Below are 3,887 nucleotides of genomic sequence, written 5' to 3' on the forward strand. Positions count from 1 at the left end.
AATCTTTAAGGTAGAAAAATTCACTTTAGCCTACATTTCTAGGGGGTCCTGAGCCAGCTCTAACCAGGGCATAGTACCAGGATAAAGGGAGGATGTTGCAATGCAACCTAGACAATAACTTGGCTCTCAAGGAGAACTGCTGTGTTTGTTCTCCTAGAATCCACGTCCTTAATACTTTGAGTTACTTGTTTGGAAATGAGAAAAGACCAGTTTCACCAGCTCTCACCACAGTTCTGACCAAAACGGGTTTTTCACCACATTTGATTGTCCCATTTGTTTAATGTAGGAATGCCAAGAAAATAAGCATTTGAATGGGATAGCTGCCAGAAGGACTCTGTACTGATTTTTACATTTTTTGAATGTGAGGAAAGAGATAAATACACACTGTTGCCTTGTAAATTGATGCCTACTGAACAGTCCCCATAAGACCAGGTGGCGACCACTTTGCAGAGGCTGTCCTGTGCCTCGGGTTCCAAGTTCTGTCTCTCTCCTCTAAGGACTTGGCAGGCCACTGTAATAGATGGTTTATTTGTTTGCAGTATTGATTTATTAATTTGTTACATGCTAATAATTCATCAGCACCTGGGGCACAGACAATACAACAGGTCAGACAATCAGCCATGCAGTTTATCACCCCCTGGCCTCCCATCTCTTCTCCAGAACCCACAGAGAAGCTTGAGTTTGTTAAAACACAAAACAGGCAGAGGAATTGAACTTCAAGCCCAGGAGCGGCTTTAGTTTCATAAACTAAATGCCAACACTCTTTTGCACTCCTTGGGTTGAGCCCAGCCATGAAAGCTCTCCTAACGAGATCAGGGAGAGCCTGCCTCATGTCCCCAAGATCAGAATTTGGCTAAACGTGTGCAGAACATGTTTGGCTCATTACACATGTGCATATTAAATCTACATTCAGCAGAAGGGAACAGAAAGACAATGTATAGTAAAGATACTGCTACTGGACTTCAAAGATCAGGATGCAATTTCACAGACTCCCAGGGTGACTTTGGCCACAACAGTCACTCTCCCCTGCTTCAGCTCCCATCTGTAAAAAGCAGAATAACCATCCTTCATTTTTACTTCACCCATCTTTGCAATTTAGACTCAGAGTTCTTTGTAGTGGTGTCTCTTTCTCAAAATACATCCAGCTCCCAGCACACAATGTCCTTGGGGAGCGCGGGAAGAAGAACCTTAGAAAATATCCACTGATGAGATAAGACCACCAGCACAATGCAGTGAACAGCTGTAATCTGGGGGAGGACTATTTCTCTTTGCCATAAATGCCATCTATTTTTCAAAACACAAGTTATTCCCTTTCATAGAACAGTGAACTCACAATCTGCAGACAACTTGCCTTCCAACCAGTACATTTCTCAAAGGCTACCAGTAGTTTGTGACATTAAATAAAAGGTGTCACGTCTTAATGACAAATATTAGTACTAGTCTGCTTGATTAACATAATTTGTTTCTTCATTGGATATTTTATTGCAGATGAGCTGCTTTTCATCCATATTTTTGAGGGGAAAGAAAATACGCGTTCTGACGTGCAATGCTAATGTGCCCTCTACGATGACCTCTTCTCTCTAACTCTGCATTCTCATCTCCCATTCTCTTCAGCGCACAAAATGAGCTCTAGCAGCAGCTTTTGGTCAAGAGTCTCATACACTGGATACCCGCCAAGGCTTTTGGGGTGTTTAGCACAGACAAAAGGTCTGTTCCTATGACATACACATTTAAATTTAGCACTAAACTGGTGTTAAAAAAAAAAAAAAGAAAAATATGTAAAATGTCACTTTCTGACAAGCAGAAAATTAGAATTCATTCCCCTGAGAATTAAATGGACTTTTCTGCTTCCAGTTACTAACTATGACAAGGTTAACATTTTTCAGTCTAATGACTAAGGACATTAAGTGTGCATGTGAATAAGAAATAAAATTACTTGAGGGTATTAGCTAAGTGTGTGACAACAGCCCCAACTGACAACAGAACTCCAAGGACGTGGGTTCTAACTAACACTATTTGCCACAGAGAACCAATGGGTAACAGCAACATGGGGTACAAGTACACAGAGCTCATCTTCCTTTCATTATTGTTATTATAACATACACCATCACAGGAAGATACATCTCTGGGTGGGGGTAGAGCACATCTCGGAGCGCATCCAGCGTGATTCCAGTATCCCAGGCAGGGACACTGAACTGTGCAGCACGTTAATCAGAAGCCACAAAAGCCTGAAGAGACTCAGAACAGGAAGAATTCCAAGTACATCTCTTATTTCCCCAAGGATTCTTTCACCACTCCCCATTCATGGCTCAATTCTGATATAACATAAGGATTGGGGTGTGAGATGAAGTTACTATTTGTGACTTGCCTTAGCTTCTGTTGTTCCCATTTCAGTTTTCCCTGTAGCTCCTCACTGCCTTCCTGAAATATAGCAAATATAATACAGGCAGATATGACTGGTAGACAACAATGGATTTCCATCTAATGGAGCACCGAGCAAGGAGAAGTCAAAGAAAAAGAGAAGTCTCTGTTATTGATATGCCCGAGGTATTAAGATACTGTAAATTATCAATTATTGGGAATTTTTCTGGATATAAATGAAATTGGGGCAGTAAAAGATAAGACGGGAAGATCATATTTTTAAATATCTGATTTGTTCTGTGGAAAATAAGTGTAAAAATCACGTTTAGAGATATGGGTCAATCTTGAGAAAGCACTTTTAAGCAGGGGTGCTTAACATTATCTAAGAGAACGAAGAAAGCTGCAAGGACATCAACAGACTTCAATGCAGAGAGCTCTCCTTTTATTATTTCTGCCTTTGACTGGGTTTCAAAAGGTACTTGGCCACAACTGAGAAAAATCTAAAGCTTACAATTTAGGGGATAAATGAAACATTTGAAAAATTAAAATAGATGTTCAAACTAAAAAGAAGGAAAGAAAACCAGAAGAAAACAAGTACTTTCAAAACCATGGAATCTACCTCCAGATTAGCCAACTGGAAAGATTCCCCGATTTCTCTCCGCTTTGCTGTGGCACAGCAGGGTCCCATTAGTCCAACAGAATACATTTTTTAATTTTCTAGTCTGAAGTCAGTTACAGTTCATGTTTCCTGTAACATCAAAAGCTGGATTCTCCTTTATTAATCTGCAACTAGCAAACACACATCTTATAGCCCCTGAAGGACTTTTGCCTCATCAAACCAGCATGAAAGGATTCCTGCGTGTTTTTACACCAATAGACAAAGCCTGACTCTGTCTCTCTAAGTCACACTGCCATGGCTATATTCCCTCCATCTGCCTCTGCTTTACTTGGTTTGCTCCCAGAAAGAGGTACAACTTTATTTGGAGATCTTCAAAGAGAAAGATCATTTTAAACCCAGCTCTCATGTACAAGCCAGTTCATGGACTGACAACACTGCACAGGAACTCTTTAGCAGGAGCAGCCATGTCTCTGCCATGCAGTAAGTGCAGCTGTAGAGCTGAGCTCTGCAAGAAGAGAAGCACCGAGACAGCTCTTCCCCTCAGACAGGGCTTCCCCCAGTGCTCACTGCCCTTTTCGCCACACTCTGATCTGTATTCTGCACTGCTCTCGCTCTGTCTGCAGTCTGATTACTTTTGGTCCCTGGCCTCATTACCTCACACTTCCCTACCGTAAACTGCATAAGCCTGTGATCCTGATAAATCCAAATCATTGTGAATTAGTTTGTTTTGTTCCTCTGTCTCCTACCCCTCCAACTTCCTCAGCCTTATTTTACGTCATCAGCATATTTAAGGCACTTCTGAAATTACATTCTGCTCAAGGTCACTGCACTGAATTTAATTTTTCCCCCCATACAGCACATCAATGCTTTAACTCCCATCTGATTAATTTATACTGTTTATTATCAC

The sequence above is a fragment of the Antrostomus carolinensis genome, unplaced genomic scaffold, assembly GCF_000700745.2.
Source record: "Antrostomus carolinensis isolate BGI_N321 unplaced genomic scaffold, ASM70074v2 scaffold4837, whole genome shotgun sequence".
Taxonomy (NCBI): Eukaryota; Metazoa; Chordata; class Aves; order Caprimulgiformes; family Caprimulgidae; genus Antrostomus; species Antrostomus carolinensis.